Source organism: Andrena cerasifolii, chromosome 8, assembly GCF_050908995.1.
Source record: "Andrena cerasifolii isolate SP2316 chromosome 8, iyAndCera1_principal, whole genome shotgun sequence".
Classification (NCBI taxonomy): Eukaryota; Metazoa; Arthropoda; class Insecta; order Hymenoptera; family Andrenidae; genus Andrena; species Andrena cerasifolii.
Genome location: NC_135125.1, coordinates 14,407,174 through 14,430,979, shown reverse-complemented (window position 1 = coordinate 14,430,979; position 23,806 = coordinate 14,407,174).

Sequence of the window (23,806 nt, the reverse complement as noted above, 5' to 3'; positions counted from 1 at the left end):
ATCGAGCGGGTCGCATTCCTAGCTACTGAAATCTCCCAAAAGAAAATCGATCCATGTTTGAACGCACGGTTGTACCGTTACAGCGGCTTATTGGCGACTTATCAATCGGTGGATTCGCCTGGTTCGTGCATCGCTTGTCTAGCATCAGCTCCGCTAAGATCGCCCCGCTCCGCCCGTAACGTTAACCAACCAGTTCAAGGCCCAGCATCGTTATCAGGCGTCAGTCGAGAAAAACCATACACACCTTGATGCATCAGGAGATGCAATTTTCCCAGCTATCCGCATGGAAAGCTACTCGCTAGACCGTTCGGGTCAGCTGCAGTCGATCGCATCAACATACCCGTCGGTTCCACGACGATGAAGCCTTGATTAGTTTCCGTGGGAAGTGGTGAATCGAATTCAGAGGGCTGGTGATCGAGGAGTATCAGCCGTCCAGAGACGGCGAGAGGCCTGTCGATTGTACGACGGTAGATTTCCGGTGGAGTTGAGCTAGCGAAGGGAACTGCAAGAGGAGTCCTCCAGCGAGCGAGAGTCCACCAAGCTGGTTATTTTTAACCAGCCAACCTTGAACTTGCTGCCGCCAGCCACTGCTCCTACTGCTGCTCCTGCTGCTCCTGCTGCTGCTGCTGTGATCCGATCACCAATAAAGGGACTTATCTAATTCTGAGAAAGGCGATCGGCTCTCTCGGCTAAAGGTAAGTACCCACGCTGTATTCCCACCAGCTGCCTGCCTCGTACGTACGTTTATACTACATCTTGGGCCCGGGTACCGTGGCCGGGGACACGGCCAGGCTACGCTTGAAAGGGACCTCTTAACATTCGCCAGTATATGTCCCACGACGTCGCTGCCTGGCTGGGGTTATGTTTAAAGATGTCCCCCCGCTGCTCGAACAATCGAACGGGGATATTTGTTCGACCCTCTCTTTCTCCCGTCGATATTTTGATTTACTTCTTTTTCTGAAAGTAGGTGGGTGGGAAGGCAAGCGTTGGAGTGGGCGGAAGAAACCTGGCAGGACACCCGAGGCGCCTTGACGGTTCAGCGCCGTCACTGTGTAACAGAGATGTATGACGAGAGAGTACCCACGCGTGTGCCCGGGCCGTCAAGCTAGAAGTCACCAAATGGCCCTACCACTCGCTCCATAGTCACTTCTATAAAAAGCGTTTACTCCACCAATCTCCACGCAACAGATTACCGCAGAGCGCCCCCTTAACTGCCACTCTGCCGCGCCACCGTGTCCATTTCCTCCGCGCTTGCTTTTACAACCTTGCCTGGCTCCTTGGATCCGCGGTGCTATAATTCAGAGGCGTCGTACGCCTAGGGGCCGGCGGAAAAGCGGATGTACCGTTTCGCTGAGCCCGTGTCAGGCTTTCCCGACGGGCAGATCTAAGGCCTCCGCTAATCGCGGTTATCTGGCGGTGGAACGAGCCCACGTAGCTGCACGTGTCGCTCCTCTCCCTCTCTAACCCCCTCCCAGCACCGCGCCGTTTTTCACGGGGCTGATCGCGCAACAGAAGTGCCTCCGCCGCGGGTCGTCCTTACAGAACTGCGTGAGGAACGTCGGCATGTCCGTCTATGGTTCACCGGGATGCTCTCGTGATAACTGCCGCGAGAGTTATGCGGTAGCCGCCGTGAGATAACATAAACTCGCGCGTTATCTGATCAGACAATGCGTCCGGTGATTTGTGGACTCACGAATGGGGTGACCTGCATACCGAGATACACCGTACCCCCGGCGTGCCTGTTGCTCTCGTCCCCCACGGCGCGGATTCCCGGGAACGGCCGAATCAGGACCACCACTGGCTCATTTCGCGCGTTAATCCTCCCGATCTGCATGGTCGCGTGACTCGTTCCATTTTGCCAGCCGAAACGAGACGAGCTGTGCGCCCGGTTAGGCGGACGCGTTACGAAATCATCTGTTACGGAGGATCCGCGGACCGGTTGCTCCACACCCGATCGCTGGAATTCCATGCGGTGCGCCAGTCTACTGGACTTTAGCGATTATGGCAGCCGTGAGCGCGAGGGTGATACTTTTGAGCAGCGACGAGCAACCTTTGGCCTGTAGCGAGCCAAAAGTGGGAACCTAATACTCTACGCAGGTCGCAATATTAAATACTTCAATATGCTAACCAAAGAATTTTAATTTATAGGGAGGATTTGTTATTTCCGATAGAGATTTACAATTGAAACAATCGCGGGCCGCGGGTCAGTGCCTGCAGGGCGAAATGCGGGCCACGGGTTGCTCATCGCTGATTTCGAGGGCACTAGCAGTTGTGTTTCCATAATTACTGTTTGGTGGTACGTGAGACGCGTTCCTGGAGTCAGTTTCCAGAATCTGCATTAGGGAACAGCGTTGCGTTACACCGTAGAGCTGCTTTCTATGATGCAGCATCGTCTCGCACCCCCTATATTCCTTCCGCCCGGAAACATCTGGCTCGCGGCCAGCTGACTCCGCGATGGAGCGGAGCTGCGCCTCCACCAGTCGCCCTTCCACGCGCCACAACCCTGTGACGTTGAACTTGTCGCAAATCTCCCGGAAACGCTGGCTGGTTGCTGACGGGAATAGAAAGTCGGCAGATGAATAGGAAAGGGGGTGAAAGGAATTAAGGAGAAGGACGAAGGGGACTGTCCTCCGTGGAAATGCCAAGGGGAGGAAAGGGAGAATTGCGTGAGCGCGCGATTTTAATTGCTACCAAGAAACCAGCGGCGCGCTGTCGGACCGGGCCGCGCATGCGGCGGTCCTTCATGCGTGTCAGGGATCTGACCGGATCTACGCGCGAGTGCTTTGCCTTGGTGGTTCGCCTAGCTTCTCGAAACTAGCCGCGCAGGCTAGATTTCAGATTCACGGGAGGACGCGTGCGCGATCCTTTATACGCCGCTTCTCTCTCTCTCTCTCTCTCTCTCTTTCTCTCTCTCCTCCGGGGCTTTATACTCCCGTCGTGCAAGTGCAGCCGCTTGCGAATGCGATTACGTGCTCCTATAAACGTAATGCCCGAAGACAACACGCGGCTGATACGAAAGGCCACCGCCACAGGCCGCGAGAAGTCGGAACGAGCCGCTCGGTCGTTGCACGAACCAACTGTCGTCCAGTTTGAAGGGTTACGGACGGCTAGACGGGCTGAAGTGAACGGACTTTTGCGTTTTCTTAGAGTAGGAAACTTGGAGTACGTGTCTCTGAAGTATTGCTTTGAAATTCGCCTGATTAGCGAAGCTAGAATTATTCAAAGCGGTCGTACGGGGGAGGAGGGTGTACGATCCTTCGCAGAAGAATTTTTTAAAGCGATAGAATAGAGACGAGATTGTTAAGCGACTCGTGTGACCGCGAATTCGAAACCACTTGCTTGAAGCTGCCCTCGGAAGCTGCTGTCGACTGTAGGGTATTTTTAATTGAGCACCGGTTGCTCTTCTTTACTTGTTCTTGTTCGGATGGTAATCGGTCGTACGAGTTCCATTTCCGAAGTGTTGCGTAAGAGTCGGGCGACGGGGGCACGCATCGCGACGCACAGCGATTCCCGTACGAGGTTCCTAACCCTCCGGTCATTCTCGGATGCGCTTTCTGTATTCGTCGGAGCGCTCCAGCCTCGTCTGGGTTACGAAATGCAGAAGACGTACTGCGCGAATGCGGTAATCGCATTCCCCCTCGCCGATTCGTGCTGAAAGCTCCGCTCTTTCGGGGAACATGCCTCTTCGCAGAGACGACCAGTCGTTCGATGCACGGGGTGGCCGTGAAGTGGCGGAGGGACGTCTGGAAGGGGCCTTAAGCCGCGATCCCACGTGTTCAAAGTGCAGCTCGCTTCGATTTTTCAAAGATGCAGTTACTGGCTGATCGATCACTGAACTAATCAAACGCACTGTTAAATTCACTGTTTTATTCCACGTGCAACTGAAACTTATAACGACAATTCATAGGAGGGAGAGCTTCTGGATCGCAGTAGCCAAACATGCAACAGAGGAAAAATTTTTATTTTTAGTTTATTCCGTTGACTGCTCCAGCTAGACCGCGAGATCAGAGCTTTCTCTCTTCGCTTCTTCCCGCGTGCCTTTTGCGCCGTGCGATCCAAGCCTTAAGGGGGTAGACACGGGTAATGCAGCGCTCTGTATACCGACATAATCTGGCCCGAAACACGGGTTTGCGCGCTGACGTTGTTTGTCCATATATGAGCAAATTTTGGGCTGGGCGAGGTCTCATTCGAAAGACGAAGGTTGAACGCAGCCCGCTCTGCTCATGGTTCAAAGAGATTGTGTTGATATGTAATAATATGAGTGTCCAAAGTAGAGAAAAAGTGGGCGAAATTCACTCGCAGATTCCAAGCATTTGTGCGTCACTAAAAGAGTTTTGTGACTCAAACGATGAGCAGAGCGGGCTGTACTGAACCTTCCTCTTTCGAACGAGACCTCACCCAGCTCAAAATTTGCTCATATAACGACAAACAACGTAAGCCCGTGATTGCATTCCCAAAAACGAGTTCCGCCATGTTGGCGAAAATACAGAGCAAGTCCTAACAAATTTCATTTTCTGGGGACATTCCCTCATCTATTTTCCCTTTTCACTTAGAATTCCTTACTGCTAACGTAGAATATCGTAGCATAAGCACACTTCAAGTAATTAAAATGTACAATGAATTTTCTACGTTTACAGTACCAGCCGACTTTCCGTTTAAATTTTTATAAGTATAACGGAACAGCTGAGAATTTCAATCCTTATTCAGAATAGAATACAGCAAATAGCAAACAGCTCCCTCTCGCGTTCACCGGGTAATCGTCGATCTATCGTTACTACCATTTCTGTGCAGAAAAAAAATGCTGTAACACCGACCTGCCGAATCGGCCAGGTCGCGTGACGTGTCTACCCCCTTAGAGCTAACTAGCTGCTGCGACCGAGGGTCAAACCAGGACCACACAGTCGCGGTCGTAACTCAGACCTATTATATTTCGTAGTTCGTTGCGCTATCCGTCTCTATTTTTCCCGTCGGTGCGTCTCGCTTCCTCTCTCATCCCTCATCGCAGCTCTGACGCCGGTTCGCCTCTCCTCTACGTGCATTACCATGGAGTCGCCTGTTCGCGGCACGGGATCAGCCTTTCCTGTCCCGCCGCCTGGACAGATTTATACCGCGGTAACGTTATTTTCCGATAGTCGATGTATTTATACAGAAACGCACGCGGAAACCGATATACGCTGCCCTGGCTGACGAACGATGGCTGGCGCATACTCCTGTAAGTCAGAATGGCCGCTTCCACCCGTTTCGATGGGGTTGAGGAGGATTCTTTACAGGAAACATTGTTTCCGAGCGCTGCTTACCGCTCGTTGGACGAATTAACGTCGAGCAGGAAGAAGGCGACAGGGTGTGATGGAGGAAACACGGCGTCGTGGTAGCCTTCGTGTTCTCCGGTCCCACCCTTCGCGCCTCCGCACACACCTCCATCCATCCCGCCGGGTCTCCGCGCTCTTTCGAAATGTAAGTGTCGTCGAAAACTCTATCCCGCGTACTTAATCCCCTGTAATCCCATCGATCTTAGCTTGAGGCGCACCTCTGTCGCAGATAAGGCCCATTCACGCAGGCCGGGCCGGTGTCGACAGATCTAAGAAGCTCTCTCCATGTCCCGTTGCGCTCGTTCGGAACTGTTCACGAGCGATTGACGAGCGTCTCGCGGGGCACGGCCACGGGACGGCAGGTACAACACCGATACGGCCGCGAAAGACGAGCAGGACATCGATATACGTCCGGATGAATTCACGGAATTGCATAATGGCGGGTATAGAGAACCGGCGACCTCGTCGCTTAAAGAGGATACTCGTCCGTGGTGATCGTTATCTATGTAGGAAGTCATCCAGCGCGTCCTCTCTTCTCTGTCTGCGTAAGGAGATCCAATCTCGCGGCGTGTGTTAGGTAATACTCCGCCGGCCGCGGCTAAATGCATATTGTCGTGCCGTTGACTTCTTCCTTCGCGTATGGTGGGTTTACCAAGCCGACGGAAGTCGGGCTACGGGTTTCTCGTCAACGGGAAACAGGGTACGCTGGCCTTCCGCTCGAAGTCTCTCGACGCGCGCCCGGGCGACGATCGTGCGCGACGCTTCACGCGCGTCCCCTGGGCAGACGTGCAGAAGCGTGAAGAGTAAAGAGGAGATTCGAGGATTCAAGGTCGCATAGTACCTACTCGCGAGAGGGGAAGTAAAGCGTAAGTCGAAATAAAGGGTGATACAAAAATCCATTAGAAAGTTATCGTCCGCTAAGTAGCAGTTCAAAGCGAGTTCCCTTAAACCTAAGACGGCGGGTAGGTTGGTTTCTATTTTGGTCAATAATTGTCTGTATGCGCATCGCGGAATAAGCTTTGATAGTGGCGCACTCAGGATTTGATCTAGGGGGGCTGAGATAAGAAAATTCGTTAGGTGATTATAAACATTTAGTTAAAGAATGAAATCCAGTTTTCTGGTATTTTTACACAGTCCGTTCTTTGGGGGTGAGTAAGCTAAACTTCGATGACGTTACGATCTAAAATTCCTATTTCCTTGAAGAAATAATACTGATAAGAAGTGACATACCTAAGTAAATAGTTTGACACGTAGCACGGGTCCAAGTGGACCCTGTATCCACTTTCGATTGAGTTCCTTTTTCTACTTAACTTTAATTGGTTTATTAAGGAATGCATTCGGTTATCCCTGAATTGGGGAAAACGATGGGCCTCTCACCACCGAATAAAACAGACTGCAGGTGTCCAGATTCCAAGTCCCGTTTCGCGAAAGAAACTCGAGCGAACTTTCCGCTGAGCGCAACGCCAAGTGACTTTATTCGTCAAGTGTTGGGTTCCACGAACCTTGGAGGGGACGAACATCGAATAATTAACCAAGTTCCGTTTGAAAGCGACGCGCGACCGGAAGAACGACGTCCGCCGGCCCTCCGGTTGGTAGGCCTGCGCGAGGAGGGCCTAGGCCCCCCCCTCCCCTCGATCGAGTCGGAAGAAAACGAAAAACGCGCGCGCCGCGGCACATTGTTCATTCAGGAGGCGAGCGCCGCGGCCATAAGTCATAGATTAGATTCAGATCGCTTTGAGCCATTGTATGCGTATCGCACGGGAGACAATGCCCCACTGAATCAAGCCTACGATCGCTAAAGCCCGGGGAATCCCTCTGTCGTCGTGGTCGAGCCACGGCTTCGCAAGTAATTGTCCGAGGGACGCATAGGAGGGCCAAGGGGGCGAAAGCTTTGAAAGAGACGGCAGGAATTCCAGCGTCCATCTTCGAGATACGCGTATCCAGGGGAACGGAGGCGATTCTATTACAGTGGGCTCTCGATAAACCGAGTTTCCTCAGACCCCATCGCTACTGGACATCCACTTAATTCAAAGTTGTGCTTTCAGCGTAGTTAATTCTAAATAGTTTTAACAGCAATAATGATTTCCCATTTCTGTTGGATTTCAAGTTCTATAAAGCAAATGTAATGGAAAAAGTGAACCTCGGGCGATGGGACTCGAACCCAAGATGTTCGGGGATTCTCTGCATACTGGGCAGCCGCGTAACCTACTTCTTTCCGAACTCTAGAAATGCCCAAACTGAGGCAAATGTACCAATGACTAGCCATGTACCAATGCATGGCCACTGATGCAGATATTAATTATTATTAAGCTATGTATATCAATCAGCCACAATATATTGATTAATTTGTGTTATATAATCAATACTATATATAAAACAAAATTATATTACTTGTAAGATAAACAAAATGTTTTTAATATTATTTCCTAATCTGTTTATTATGGTTACTTATACAATAATTTTATATATCTGTACTTCTTAATTTTCCTTAACGGATTTTTCCATTTGAGACAAAGAATCAGTTTTTAAAATAATTTTTACGCCATTATAAAACCTATGGCTAGGTACTGGGACATGAAAATTGGGATGCTAGGTCAATCGCGCGAGGTTGGCTATGTATTGGTACATTTACACGTACAAATATTCTTGTTCATTTTACGTTAAATATAAAAAAAAATTGTTATGTAAATACTGATGAGAAACAACAAAATCTTTATGAATGAAAAAAAGTTCCATTTAATTTGTTAATTTTACACGCAATATTCATTATACTTTGCCACCGTTTCCTTAAAAGGCTAGTTACTGGTACATTTACCTTAATGTACCATTGTACCAATCGCGCCAGAGGCCAGAAATTTCTTGTCGATGCCCGAAACTCATCGAATTAAGAGCGACATAGCTGACGTCCGTTGGTACAGTTGAATGGTTGTTTTACGGTGGTGAGGATGGACGTGATTGAAGCCGGATCCGGCTGAATCGACGTTGACGTAATCTATCGGAACGCAGCCGAAGATCCGACAGACTCGCTTCTCTGCGCCAGGCACGCGTGCCTCGTTTTCCAAATGAGTCGCGCGAATGGAAACGATCGATTCGGTGGCTGGATTAATTTCACCGCCGCTTGTCACCGGCGAGCCTCGTCCATTTTAAATCGTATTTACACGGACCGGTGTTTACCGCGTCTCTGGGAACGCGGCGCGTGTTTGCTTGCAGCCGGAAATGAGGAACGTGCGCCCCCGTCGGCGTACCGAGAGGAACGGCGACGGCTCTTGAATGAAGCCTTCTGTCGCGAGCGGATGCACGATTTTCGAGGATCGGCTGTGCGGCAGTTCGCATCGGCCGATCGTACAGGGGGAATGAGGAATGAGAGACGGAGGTTGAACGGCGCGAAGATACGCGCGGTGGTACGTGAAGGGAAAGAGCAATAAATAAATGGAACAACAGCGCAGCGGGCGTTTTCCGTTCCCCGGGAACACCCGGTATAGGTCCCTTCGTTATCTCCGATTCCTCGTTGTCTCAGCGCCGAGCGAAATTCCTCGCCGCTTCTTCGGTTCGTCCGCTCGGACGCGGTGGACGTCGCGCCGCGACGAAACGAGCGGGGCAGCGGGGAAAGGGGTGGGAAGAGGCGAGGAACAATTGAAGCAGGTGCTCGCGATTCCCATGGCCCCGGCAGACGATTACAGCCGATTACCGCCTACACGTAGAGCGACGCCCGATCGATCACGTAAGCGGCCGGCTCGCGTCCAGCATACCAACCGGCATTATTTATTTATATTGACCAGCTGGTCAATTCGTTCACACGTGATGGAATTGGCCGCGCGAGGACTGAATGCTCGACCACTCCGCGGAGGAGACCTGGCTCGCTCCGCGGGCCCGTCCGCGCGGCCCGCCGTGTTACGCGCATATTAGATCGGGAGCGCCGCGCCGCGTCGTCGCATGCCCGACTATCGCTATTTAACGGCTGCGGCTGGCCCCGTCTCCCGGCGTCCATTCAGCCCGCGCCGCTTATAGAGACGGATGCAGCTACTTTACATCCATCGAAACGCGCGCACGAACGGACCCCGGTTGTGTCGGAGCTTTGTCGTACACCGCTTAGCAACGCTCTCTCGACGAACGCGTCGGGGGTCCCGGGCGACGTGTTTAATGGCTGTAGCCAGGCGTCGACGCGCGTGTTGGCGGCGCTCGTTTTCAAGCTATGACACGGCCGGAGGTAATATCGGGAGCGCGACACGAGGAGGTGGGTGGAATACGATCGCGGACAGAGGAATGCGCTCGGACGATTATCGGAGGGGCGAGCGGACGACGGGGGTGCTTTGGAACTAAGCAGTCCCCTGGTCTCTCGGGACTAATATTTTCCAGAAGGCCCCAGATACTTAGCTTCATAAAACTCTTCGGGTCGTCGAAGCGTCGCGGTAAATCAGGCCGGTGAGCATCGACCCGAAACGTATCTCGATTTCCTCGGCCCTCTCGATGTCGCCAGCACACAGAGGGACTCGCCCGGCGCGTGTTTTACAAACGTCCCCTCGCCCGCGGAGGAGCCGCACGCCGCTATCCAGTTACGCGGGCATAAATCCGCGCCGGGATTACGGTATATCAACTGCCGTTGAACTTATCAATAATCCTGGGCCGACGCGTTCGTTCGTTAGACGCGTCGGACGCCCTCGGTCCGGGAAACCGATCGGCGGAACAGAAAAGCCACCGTTATCTGCCAGCCCTTATCGCGACGTCGAATCGACTTTATCGGCGCTGATCGACGATTCGCCGACACTCGTCCTTTGCCGGGCGCGTAATCTAACCGCTCGATTCGAGACGCCATTTATACAATATTCCGTGCTCCTTCTTATCGCGAGATTCGCGGGGACGGATTTATGCGCGTATTAGCCTGATTGGACGTTATTTGCATAAATTTCTAGTAATTTATATCGAAAGGATTTATTCGTTATTCTTGAATAACTTCATTTTATTCGCAATTCTTATTCGAGATCGTTCGAATAAAAATTCATTCAAATAATGCCCAACTCGAATCCTTGGTTTATATAAAAAACAATGCACAGGATCGGCGAGCGATTTTGCGAAGCCGAGGTAAGCTGGCAAAGCCAAAGAAATTCCCAAAATTGCCCACGTAACGGTCACGTCGTCGCACAGGATTTACAGTTTGGATCGATCGGTGAATCGATCGCGGAACAGAATTTCCCCGTATTCCCATGCATTCAGGTCCCCGGCTCGGCTGGTATCCTTGGACAATGCGCGACGAGCAGCACGGAAATTTGTCGCGTTCCTTCTCCCCCTCCCTCTCCCCTCCTCCGGAGTTTACCGTCTTCTTGCACGCACACCAAGTTCGCGGCGTGGCGCCAATAGAATCGGGAGAACGCACGAGCGCCGTTCTCACGAGGCGTGCGTGCGTGCGCGGCTGTGTAAGCGTGCGTGAGCGTGTCCCGCGAGAGGAGCTCGCGACAGAGGGGAGAGGATTACCGTGAGCGATGGGCATTCAACTCTTTCCCCGTCGAGTTTTCGAGCAATTTGAGCGTACAAAGTTTCGAATCGCTTCGAGTGTTATTTAAATTCAGGAATGCTTGGCAGAGCGAGCGGGACCGAGCGGTGTCAATGGACTTTGGAGAGTTTCGGAATTGTAGGAAAATTTGGGGAAACCTTGGGAGGGATTTGGAGAGAGGCTCGGCTTCGGAATTATCTCTGTCGACACTTGCGGAGGTAGACGTAAGGCTTCCATCTCAGCTCTATTGCAACAGCTTCGAAACTTTTAAGCTTCTCCAAGGCAGAGATGGGTAAAATTTTGATTTAAATAAAATTTCGAGTATCGAATAAAAGTTACAAAAATGTGTCAAAATTCGTCATGTGTCGAATAAAGTTATCTCGGGTTAACGAACGAATGACGAATAATTTGTTTAACTTTTATTCTTTATTCGAAATATTATTTAAGTAAAAATTTTGCCCACCTCTGCTCCGATGGAAAATGTGACCAAGTGTTGGGTGCGGATTGTACTCAACCCTGAACCACTGTAATCTTCTAACGACTGGCATTCGAAAGTTAATATTTGAACAGACTCGATAGTTTCGTTGCATGTCTAAAGCAACTCGAAGCGCGTTCGTCCCATCGCTGGCTACAGGGCGGACACGCGTGGAGTTAAGGGCCCACGGGGTCTGCATGTCAACGGGCACGGAGTCTACACTCGTTTAGATCGTGCAGCCACGCCGATTCGAAAGTCCTCGTTCGTTCGGTGTTTACTCGAACGGAATTAGGAAGGAGATGACGAGGGAGACCGTTGCAGTGGATTGGGAGGTGCGACGAGGCTGGACTCCGGGTTGAAACCCTGTCTGCTTCGATGTACGGGATTACGTGTTTGCCACTGTCTCGCTAGGAATAGTAAAAGGAATCCTCCAGATCACTTCTCCGTGCAGGACGGAGAGGAATTCTCGTGGGAGTACTTCGTTCGACTTGCTGCTACTCTAATTGCGCGTCGAGAGGGAGGAAGTATAGGGGATATTTGGCTAGAACCGTTTCCCAAAACAGGACAAGCAATGGGGAATGTTTAATGAACTGCTTGGGGAGGTCTGTATTTGCATCCTGCTAAGTAGTTATACCGAACGCAAGATCGAAAGTGTGGTAGATCGAAAATGTCACTTTGGAGCCTAAAAAAAAGCAGCTAAGGTGAATGTCCCAATTTCTGCTCATTTCGTATTTTTCTTATTATTATATGCGTTACGTTTGCACTATAGTTGCAACAAAATAATTCTAAATTATTTAAACACTTACGCGAGTGTTATTTTTCATGAGCAGAAATACAGACATTTAGAGGATTATATATTTAATTACAAATTACTAATAGTTCAACATCTTGAAATATCTTTCTTAAATAATTTTCGACTGGTTGATTTATTATTAAAGAATTAATCAATAACTCTGCAAATTTTCATCACAAACAAATTTTTTACACCTTTATGACGAGTTACCTCTTAAATCAGCAGAATTTCGGACATTCGCCTTATCTCTAAGGTTTAAAAAAAAATGGTAAAGAGAATGAAATATTTATAAGAAAGTATTTATTGTACAACTATTGAAGTACGCGAAATTTTTTTTTTGTTTCTTTCCTTCGAAAAAAATGGCGTTGCTGGGACCGGTCCACGTAAGCTTCTCCGTGCAAAATAACTGCGAAGCAGTTGGACCTAAAGCAAGAAACACAAAAATTTTATTTTCTACACGATTTTCACTAAAGAAATATGTAGCCGTTTTGAGATGTATTGTAAACTGACCTTGTTCCGGACACTTTTATACTCGATACTTAGTTAAAAAATGACATCTTTTCCAAATATTCACCATTTTCCCAAAAACCGTACTTTGGGTATAAAATCTCCACATATTTAGTACCTTTCACTTTTCTGATCATTTTCTAAAGAAAAATCTTAAAGATAGCTGCTTTGTTTAGGCTCCAGAGCGGTGCAACCTCTTAAGAAAAGCCTCTTTCACGTTTCGAATAAATAATTATTGTTCTTTAGCCTTCTCTTCTCTTCTTCAATCTGAAATCTCTACAGTCCACATCGTGGAACCTATCAGACTCTCCACGGTCCCCTCTCCAGCCCCGGTCTCAGAACCGCCCGTGCCCATTCTCTTCTAACACACATTCGCGGGAATATCGGTCGCAGCTCCTCTGCGTCGTCTCGAGCCATCAGCCACGCATAGGTCCGCATAAATCGCGGCGGCGTAAGTATCCTTGGTGATGCAGTTTCTGTCGGCGGGCGAATATCTTCCGGGCCATTCGCAAGGCCGCCATTCTCCCACAGCGATCCGCGGTACCGTTAAGCCCGACGAGCTTTGCCGCTCGAGGACGAGACACTTCTATTAACATCAAAGGAGACGAAGAAGGAGCGACCGTAGGTGGTCCTGCGGCGGTCAGGATCCTCCGCGGATCCTGATGGACGTCCGCAGAGCGCGTTTGGAGTGTCATTGCGCTGGCGTAAAAGGAGCCACCGCGGGCAAGAACACCTCGAACCGTCGCGCTGCGACGCTACGTCGTAGGCCGAGGTCTCTACCCGCGATGCCGGACGGCACTTGATGCGCCACCCCGATGAATATCAATAATGAACGAAGTGAACGGTGAAGTGAGCCGAGTAACTTGACTGGGTCTTCGTCGTGACTTCGCAGCCCTTATGAACTCCAGCTTCACGACGAATGAATAATCGGGAGGGGGGAGACAAGGATCTCTCTCGGAGCGTAAATTATACACCCGAGGCTCTGCCGAGGGAGAAGGGCTGCTGTTGGTTTTCGATTATTCTGCGTTACGAGGCCCGACGCGTGGTGTGCCATCGATGCTCCTCTTTGTCAGCGGTTGCGACTCGGCTGAAAATGGAACGACGCGTCGATGCAAGGTTCGTCGGATGATTTCTGATCGCCGGTTAATGGAACGCGCGGATTCGGATGGACGCGGATAAATGTACCAGGCGTCCCCTTCGGTAATCCCGCTCGTAACTAAAACACAGGGAGTACCAGTCGCGCGCGGCGTAGACAGTAAATTTTTGACCGGCGACTTTATGGTTACGAGCTCTCGCGTTTCCTGCGGGTAAGCAAAGACGGGGCTCGTTGCCTATCGCGCGCGCATGGGAACGGTAGTGATTCTAAAAATCCCGATGGTAACGAGTTTTCATATTTATGGATTTATGGTAACCAGTTTGCGTATTTCCTCTCGTGGAACCAAACCGCGTGTACCGCAGAACCTGAAGCCAAGCGAGTGTCCTGAAAAGAAGTCGGGGAACACGGAGAGCGCGGTCGTTAACGTACCTACTATATCTGCCGCGATTTAGTTATGCGTTTATTTAACGCCATTCGAGGGAAGACAATCTGCGCTCCTCTACGAAAAACCAATCCCCGATCAACAAACAGAAGAGTTCTTTCTCTAACTAATTTCTCTAAAATCTGAAAACCACGAAGCGTCTCGATTCCACCGGTTACGTCCACGTATCAACGCCTGAGGCGTCGGCTCCGCTAACCCCGGTGCCGATTATCTCGTTAGGGGCGACGTCCCTTATTTCCTGATGGATAAGACGCTCCTCGATTGAAGATGGATCAGAGGCGAGAGGCTGGCTGCGCGAAGATTCAATTTGACAGGCATGAGACTTGGAGGATATAGAAGCTTCCCGGTCCCAGGCGAGGGTTAGACGCGCCCTGTATCATTCATAAATGGCCACCAGACGGAATGGATATTTATTCCCCTGCTGCGACGTCGTCGGATCGATCCGGGGTCCACAATCCCCGGAGCACGGGCAGGCACGTCTTGGGAGGGGTTGCCACGGCCAGATAACGTCGAGGGTGCAACCGTCTCCAAAGGGGCGAGCCTGTTCTCGTTCGGCTACCCTTCGAAACCCCTGCAAGGTCCTTCCTGCCGATTTACTCCCGCGTTGCCAGCGAAATCTTTAACGTCCCGAACTCTGTCCCGGGGAAAATATCGAGCCCGCGATTTAACGGCGCGTAAACAGCCTGGTTACCCAGGCGCAAACAGTTCTTGATTTATTCGCGATGGAACGGAGTTATTTGCTCCCGTTTTAGTGGATTATTTGGGGGAGGAAGGAGGGCGGAGGTAGAGTACAGGGACGTTTATTGCATTCCGACGGGATTTATATCGAATCGCTCTTGTTCGACGAGAACTGTTGCCGTCGAGAACTTATTCAATTTCGTTTTTATCAATTTTCGTGCGCGGAGGGATGGGGTTATTTATTTGGAGCAGCTTTCGGTGGATCACTGTGGGCAGAGTGGAGGGACAATTGTCTTTATGGGGCTAGTACGCTCTTGTCCTGTAAGGAGTATTATTCTCGAGAACCAATAACCAGGATCTTAACTTTTGATAGAATAAGTTCTTCCTGGTAGGGGGAGGCAGGCTTACTCGGGAAATTGAGAAGTCAGATTCCCGTTTGCAGTCATTTTATTCGTTGTGAATGGAAACCACTGTGTAGAAAGCTGTGCCGATGAATATTACATTCGCGTTAGAATCATGATACAAAGAGGAAGCATCCTTGGGGACCTTCCTGTATGGTTACAGTATTTCCTGAAGGGAGTGCGATACTCCTTTGAATTCTCCAGCGATTTACGCAAAAGGGCTCCAAAAGTGTCGCCGATACACTAAATTAGAAAATGTTTAATCTGCAAGTCCTAAATTGAATCTGAAATATTCTTCATTTCTGAATCAGGCTAATCTTCGAGCTTTCTTCGGATTAAATTTCTTAGTCCCGCGATGCTTCTTCGGCTTCGAGGTGCAAATCCTTCTTGCTCCTCCTTTTCAATATCTTCGAAACTGAGACTTTATTCTCGTACAAGAATTTAGGGCGTCTTGCACAGCGATAGCCAGTTGATAGTCCATCGATGCGTTCGATTGACGGTGATCACGCAGACAGGGGGCCCATCGATCATGCAAATTGGGCGGGGGGAGGGGAAACGTCAGCGTGGCATCTCTCTGGAAAACGTCTGACCGCAGCTTCCCATGTACCACATAAGATAATGACCCGTGATTTGTGGTATTGTAAACCAATAACCGTCTTATATACAGGGTGTGTGCCACGCAATATGCGGGCGCCCACTTCAGCAACGGATTCAGCACTTAGGGATAATGAAACAAGGCCACGCAAACACACGTCCATTATCCCCAAGTTTCCTAGTTACAAGCAGCTTTGCACCCTAGTAACACTTTCGATTATTACATACTAGCTTAAAGTACACGGCGTTTACTGGCCCCAGGCTAAGGTGTAATACAAAATCTTAGAAAGATCCGTTGCGTAGTTGCGACGGGATTGGGTAACAAACATCCAAACACACCTTCGCGTTTATTGTATTATACTATAAGTAGGATTTTCCTTGGGTCATCTCAACTAATCACAAACTACTGTAGGGATGTTAGGTGATCAGGGCAGGAGTAAACTGCACACTCGTGGAAAAGTAAAAAAGGCTTATTTATTGTAAAGAATAGGTTCAGGCGATGATGCCTCTCGTTCGACGGACTCTGCAGGACTGACTTCATCCATTCTTATCTTGCGCTCCCCGAGATTCACACTTACAACACACACACTCTTGACACGCACTCGGGTCACCCAAACTCTCCGCGTGCATTCGACGAAACCATTCAAACCTCACACCCCTGACACATTCGATATCCTACTATAAACATCCGCTCTCGATCCCAATCGCTCTGGCCCAAACATACTTTGTCAATCGAACAGTCTTCGCACTCCCACACTACCTACGATTCAGTAGCAAGTTTTTTATGGATCCTTCTTCGATCTTACTCATCATAATCAAAGTCTTACTCATCATAATCTTCCACTCGTAAACTCTTCAACTGCCTAAGATTCAGCGACGCGTTCAAGTGTACCTGCTTCGAGCGATTCCTTAAAAACCACCGCTCGACGGTAACTACCTTTGTCAGCGTGCTCAAGGGTTGAATCATCCCTGAAGCAGGTGGCACACGCAACGAACCCTGCGCGCATCGCACGGCTCGTTCGCCAGGCGGTTTTCCAGGCCAGCCAGTGGCGGTGTGTACGTGGCAGCGCGGGAGGAGTTCGCCAGTCGATTCCTCCTCGAACGAGGATTTTCGAGCGGGAAGAAGAGAGGAAGAGACATAGAGTGAGAGAAAGAGGGGGGGGGCGGAGAGCGAGGGAGAAAAAATCAATGGGAATAACGGTGACACGCATGGGTCAGTGCGTTTGTAACCTTTAAGCCTCTCTCTTAGGGAGATACAGAGAGAAGAGGAGGCGGCCGGTCGAACGCGAAACGGTAAACGCGCCAAGAGTAGGATATCTCCCTTGACGTAATTCCATTCGACATTCTCGCGCGGTGATACCGACGCTGCGCACCTTTGCCTTAAAGGGTCGACGACCTCCCCCCTCGAGGGAAAAATCCGCCTGCCCCGGCAATTTTCGTGTCATTAGTCGATTAATTGCCCAGCGACCAGCTTCCAGGCGAGATCCTCCTTCGCGAGCCGTGGGGCCGCGCACCGATGCTCGACGATAACGCCGGTGCGTCTTCGTGGGGCAGAATCGCTTTGGGGAACGTAGGGTGGGACTCAAAATCGAGAGAGATTTGGATGTTGTTTGGCAATGCTACTTTGGGGAATCTTTCTGTTATGGTGGAATTAATTGAAGTGGACGTGGAGTTTTAGGAATAGTTGGTATTAAAGATGTCACAAGGTTTGGGAAAATAATTGAAGAAATAAGGGGTCGTTCTTAAGGGGGTATACCCGTTTGAACCCTCGGAAAATGTATACATTTTGTGGATTTTTTTACAAGTCAACGGTTTGATGCAGATTTCCCGTTTTTTAACTATGTTTACATAGTATTATGAACTACTTATAAAAAAAGTTTCAGTTAAAAAACTATTGTTTTTCGGAAGTTACGGATACATGTCTGAAAGTCTCTCGATTTTAGGCGGCTAAACGGTGGCCCTAAAAACTCGCGCTACGTTCAACCAATTTACTTCAAATTTTGCATGCAGAATCATAATAAGATTCCACATCGTCCAACGAAGGCGATTTTGAAAATTTTGAAAAATAAAGAAATGGTGAGAGATCAAAGGTAAAGTTAAATTTTTCTAAGAGAAAAATCCACCTTTTTCCTTTATAAATAATAAACGGGGAATCGAAATAAAAAAAGCCTTCGTTGGACGATGCGGAATCTTATTATGATTCTGCATGCAAAATTTGAAGTAAATTGGTTGAACGTAGCGCGAGTTTTTAGGGCCACCGTTTAGCCGCCTAAAATCGAGAGACTTTCGGACATGTATCCGTAACTTCCGAAAAACAATAGTTTTTTAACTGAAACTTTTTTTATAAGTAGTTCATAATACTATGTAAACATAGTTAAAAAACGGGAAATCTGCATCAAACCGTTGACTTGTAAAAAAATCCACAAAATGTATACATTTTCCGAGGGTGAAAACGGGTATACCCCCTTAAATTACGTAGGAAGGGTAATTTTAGCGACTTCTTACACCCCTTCTCAAGTATAAGAAATTATATTCCACCTCCCCTTTGCTTTCGTAATATTTTTTACATTGCATTTCTGCAGTCGATAAAATTCTTTCGAAGGTTATTCATATTGAAAATTATGTTTAAAAAATATTACGTAAGACGCTACCTGACTCCCTCTTCCATCTTAGAAGAAAACGTAAGAAATTCGCGACTCCCTTCCCCACGGAAAGCCTTGCGTAATTCAAGGACGACCCCCAAGTGTAATTTATAAAGTCACCAGCTGTTGAGTGTCCAATATCGAGAGACTGCTGAAGCTCGTGGTATTCACCGGTTGTTACAAAACACTCTGCCCACCGAAAGCAGCGCGAAATTGAGGATCGCCGAACCGGAAAGCACGCGAAACGAAAGAAATCGACGGATCGTGACAGAACTTCGATTCGCGTATTCACGGAGAATATTCGACCGCGGAGTGGTCGTTCATTCTCAGCGATTCCTTTCATTAAGTATGTGCAGGGGGATACGTTATGTGATCACGGGGAAAGAGAGAGAGAGAGAGAAGAAGGAGAGAGAGAAGGAGAGGAAGAGTGTCCTGTGACATCGATGTTTCGTGGGAGATCAGGTTCGACACACTGCTCACCTCGTTTCGCGAATTCGCTCGCCGATCACGATCGACGACACGTCTCTGTCGAATTATCGAAATACCTCGCACGATCGCCGGCTGGAATGTTAATCCGCGCTATCGTTCAACCGCCGCGATCCCGCTATTTCTGGTCACTCCGTTGAAATTTGAATCTTCTAACCAAAAAAGCGTCGTGCCGTCGACGTGCCGCGATTTTCCAACGGGGAGAAAAGGAATTTGGCCTCGACGCGTAGTGTCATCTCTCCCCGAGAAACGATCTTAGAATTAAACCAAAAATGTTAGACACCTTTCAGCGGTCAACACATCCTGTTCCAAGCACGTCTATCATTGACGTTTCAAATCCCTTCCACTCGGACAATAATCTAGAGTAGATCTCGGGGTCCTGAGCCGAGACTCCTCGCCCCCCGAAACCGATTATCCTCCGCGACGCATGTTCCCGCGTCATCTGGGGAACGGAAGAGATTAACCTGGCCTGTCCGCGGCGTCCGCGCAGTCCCATATAATTAAACGGAAGATTTCAGCCGATCTCGAGTTTCGTCCCCGCAATCATCCTTATCGGCCTTCGTGATCTGCTCGCGCGGAACGGTCCTCGCCGACGCGTTTTATTACGATTAATAAATTGCTGGCGAGCGTTTAATAGCACCGCGCCGGAGAGGGGAGGGCCATTTTTCCCGAGCTCGCACACGCTCTCCTCCCGGCCAGGATCGTTTCCACCCCATACGTCTTCGTTACGGGGGCCTCGATGAATAATCTACGGAATCGCGAGCGCGCTGGAATCCGTTCGACTCGGCGGCTGGGCTCGTTCGTTAGCGGCGCGGATGGGCCAGTTTTTCATTTTCGCGTGAGGCGACGAAATAACCCTGCCACCCCCCTCCGCCAACCTCTGATTGCACGGTGCCCCGTCTTCTGCTCGTTGCGCGCCGGCGGAATCGACGCCACGCATTATCGGCGCGCGTCTGGGTGTAATATAGAGGCTCCTAAACGGCCACGTCCGAAACACCTTGGCTGGATCTCGGAGCCCCGTCCATTTTTCACGTGGATCCAATTTAGCACGGCACTGGAAGGGGGTTGGCGGGATGCAACCGCGAGCAGGCCTGAGCACCCCCCGTCATTACGCGTCGAACGGCGCGGAGGCTCGGGCGTGCATCAATTATTTGGCGAATCGAGGGGGGACCGAGCCGAGCCGCTCCTCCTTCCTCCATCGTGGTCGTTTTCTGTCGCTGCCTCGCTCGCGTTCCACGTCCAACGAGCAATTGCGCCTATAGATCACGCTCCAGCCGCGATATTCGCCATTATAATGCCGAGGGGGCAAGGACGGGGTGGTTCGCGCGGTGGTTAGACGGATCGAAGTCGCGGCGTTCCTTCTTTCGTTCCTTCCGCTGCTCCTCTTTCTTCCTTCGCCGATCGCCGCGCTTTTACAGCCTTTTCACCGGGGACGGTTAAGCAGGAATGTTTTAATTGCCGCTGCAGAAGCTGCTGTGGACAGAGACGGGGGAGCGAGAATGTATTGGATGCTTGGGTGTATGCGCAAAGCTGGCGAAGTTGCCGTTGTGGTTGGGGGTACCATTTGGGGACACTTCTTCCTTTCTGTTTTTGCGTTTCAGTAATTTAAAAGCAAGATCGCTGATGTTTCTTTAATTAAGTCCTGAATTCGACGTTTCTACATCGACCATTCCCACGTTCCTCACGAGTGTGAGCGATTGTAACATTCAGTTATCTAGAGACGCGGTGGCGTCTTATATATGTAGATTAAATCTGACTGCGTTTCTAGTATGTATATGTATATTAGGTATTTTAGATTGTAAGGGAGTTATTGCAAATTATTAATAATAAGACAATTAGCATTTTTTCGGTTTCGCAGCGCCAAGTATTTTCAATAAAATATTTATTCGTATTAAAATATTTATATGTATAAAAATATATCTGCTTAATATTATTTGTATAAACATATATCTGCTTAATATTATTTAATACATTTTTTTTCTTTGTATAAATAGCCATTGTGATAATTGGCGCCATTTTTGTATATCATTAGTTTTGTAAAGATATTAATTTTCGACAATGTTTTTAAATGGGACTCTTTTTTATGGGATTAAAATATCCGCGTTATGAGTAATGGAATGCACGATTAATATGTACTTGCATCTCATTTTGATTTCACATCTTTTTTTATATCGTAATTATTATTACCTTCTATTTTTTTTGTGATACTCTTTTTCGTCCTCGACTTTTTCATGTGCTTGGCGTAATTTTTTTACTTTTTTCAAGTTTTTTATGGAGATTAGCTATACCGTCCAGACAGTAGCTCGCCCGGCATACGATATAAGCGTCGGTTAGGATAGCGATTCGCGTTCCACCACGACGAACGAGCCGTGGGCAGGGCGTTACCCAGGAAGGCCGCTTCGTGCCCCATTAAACGTACGCGTCGAATGAATCGCGAAGCGAAAACTCTGTGCTCGGGCCTCGTGGACGACGAATACCGAGGCGGAGCGACGAGAACGGCAATTTAGATACTAAAAGGAGAAAGTGACTGTAATCAGTAACGTGAAAGGTAAGTCACTGCGCAAAAGGTCGCGCAATGTCCCTTTTGGGGTTCAATAAGTTCCTTGGCGAATAGAGAGGAAGTATGAAATAATTTTATATAAATTTTGACAAACGGATCTTAGACAACACATTTTTCAAGTCGTGTTCAGAAGTTTAAAGTTTAAATTCACAAATGAAAGTTACGATTCTGCCATAGAATATAAAAATAAGTAAAAATAACTATAAATAGTACAATGGACCAAAATATACTACAATACTATAATAATACAGTTTGGCAACCCTAATGCGATACCTTGTGCAGCGTAAGCACACAGTGTTGCAGATGAATTTTTAAGCGTCGAGTTCCTGAAAAGTTGTGATCGTCCCTGTACGCAAAAGTGATAGGAATGATCGGTAATCAATCGTCGGAATAGTTGGTCGTTGGTAAGAAATCCTCAGGCATTTCCAGAGCTGCAAAATATTCATGGAAGAATACCAAGGTCCCGTTTTGGTAGCGAGACAAGTCGCTTCACAGGAAACTCAACGAACTCGCGTATGACTCGAGGGTACTTTACTCTGGCGCTGGGATGCATCGAGTTAATGCAAAAGCAAACGAGCATGGGTTCGGCGCATGATGCGCCTGGTTGCGACGTCGCGCGGGAATGAATGACACCAGTGTCTCCTTCGGGGCGACGCCGTTCACGCAGCGCTCCGTTCGTTTGCCAGAAATATTTGCGCTACTTGCGAGCTTGCGAATAAATGCTTGTTGCGGAAGTTGCGCGGCGAGGTGGCAATTGTTTCTTCGCGGCCAGAGCCGCGGAAAGAGTTTCAAGTGGTTCGCTGAGTTGAGCCATTGTTTTAATTCAAGTAACTCGGGGATTTGATATACCGCGCTGCTTTTCAGGTTCGCAGTTTCTAAGCAGAAGATACGCTTCCTCGCGCCACGGCTCCAGCGTACTTAAAACCACTCGAAATTCGTTAATACTCTGCTGGAGCATTCGCTTAGCAGCGCTTTATGAATAACACTTACGGTTGTTGCTAGCATTCTGCCACGGGTACTTAATTAACAGCAATCACAGGCCTTTCGCGATAACTCTTATCTCAAAAGCAGGTAGTTTCTTTTTCCAAGTCAATATCATCGCATGCTACATTTAACGAGTGGTTTATGGATACTTTCTGTCCGTTATAGATAATTCCAATTATTATTACATTAATCAGGAAAAGAAACCCTCTCTACGGGGTTTTCTCGGTTTAAAATTACTGAACGTTCTATTTGTAATTCACTGTGAAATGTTTATCTCTGTAATTGCCTCTCCACTTAGATACTTACCAACGACAGCGCTGTTACCACATTAGTTCTCAATTTAATACCACTCAACTCTACCGATTTTACATCTCCACTCTCAACTTAACTCTTCCTGGACTGTTCCTTAACACACAGCCACGGGAGCGCGTTATAATTAGCCTTGACTTCGCGAATCCTTGCTCCTCGGACGTTTCTGAGCGTCCGCGACAATCCACGCGAGGTTACGGCGCTGGGCGCAGCTCGAGCGGATCAGTATCGACGCCCGCGGTTGCAGCAACGCCGGTGATTTCGATGCTCCGCTCGTTGCATAGAACATGACGCGGCGCGTCACTTAAAATACCTCCGCGAGGCTAAAGAACATATCCGTTAAGCGGAGGCGCGCGGTGGAATAAATTTCAAGGTCGCCGAAACCATAACGGATATAGGTGAAAATAAAGCACGCTATTATGCAAATGTCTCTCTCGGCCCGGCGAGCGCGCTCGGTCAAGGAAGCGCGTCGCGAAATAAATTGCAAATGATCGCCTTTCTGATTCAATGCATTTTAATGGAGCCTGCGCGCCGCGGAGCCGTGGGTACGCGTAACGGGGGGCCTCTTCGATTAAAAACACCGTCGGAATCGCGCGAACGGTACACCGCGCGCGAGGAAACTCGCGCGGAAACAGTTCGCGCACGGCGGACGCCCAGCGGAAAGCGCGATGCGAGATACTTTTACGACACCGATGATTCCTTGAGGGAGGAAGCTAGTGTAATCGGCAAAATTCAAGGTTCTTTTGGGGAAGTTTTTGTAAGGAAACTATATATATAATTTTTTTAAAAACTTTCACGCACCTCTACACCTGCTGCCAACATCGTCGAAGAGGTTTACAGTAATTAATAATTAATAAGAAGGATCGACAAAAAATACTTTCTGCAAGTTTAAAGATGCCTCCTTATTCCCCAAAGAGTTTAATGCAATATTAACAATAGTTTAAAAAAAAAATCATAAATTTCAGTAATTCTTTATTCTTTACAGTAATTGATAATTAATAAGAAGGATCGACAAAATATATTTTCTGCAAGTTTAAAGATG